Raw genomic sequence first — 336 nt, 5'->3', positions numbered from 1 at the left:
ATAAACTATATAAAGATTCTTCTTTCAGTGTCAGTCATCAGCTGGTTCTTCTCCTTGGTTTCAGCCATCACCACTCAGCTAAGGTAACTGTCTTTCAATTTACATTATTAATAATAACTAATCCTGTATTAATCCAGAGGATATTTTCTATTTCAAGAAAACTTGAAGTATTTCATAATTACACTTTTTGTTATACACATTATAAGGTAATCTATCAAATAGAAACCAAATCTACAATATCTTTTACAATTATAACCAGCAAAATACTTAAATTTGATGAATGGCTCATTAATGATCATTGTCTGACATTATCTCCCAGCATGCAGTTTGCTGACT

General features: G+C 30.1%; 1 long non-coding RNA gene across 1 annotated transcript in view; it reads right to left on the bottom strand.

The window, feature by feature from the left end:
- LOC116686631 (uncharacterized) overlaps nt 1-336 on the bottom strand; it is a 15,660-nt gene that overhangs the window by 2,307 nt on the left and 13,017 nt on the right. The gene's annotated exons all lie outside the window — the stretch shown is intronic.

The sequence above is a fragment of the Etheostoma spectabile genome, unplaced genomic scaffold, assembly GCF_008692095.1.
Source record: "Etheostoma spectabile isolate EspeVRDwgs_2016 unplaced genomic scaffold, UIUC_Espe_1.0 scaffold406, whole genome shotgun sequence".
Taxonomy (NCBI): domain Eukaryota; kingdom Metazoa; phylum Chordata; class Actinopteri; order Perciformes; family Percidae; genus Etheostoma; species Etheostoma spectabile.
This window is presented reverse-complemented; position numbering and strand designations above follow the sequence as displayed.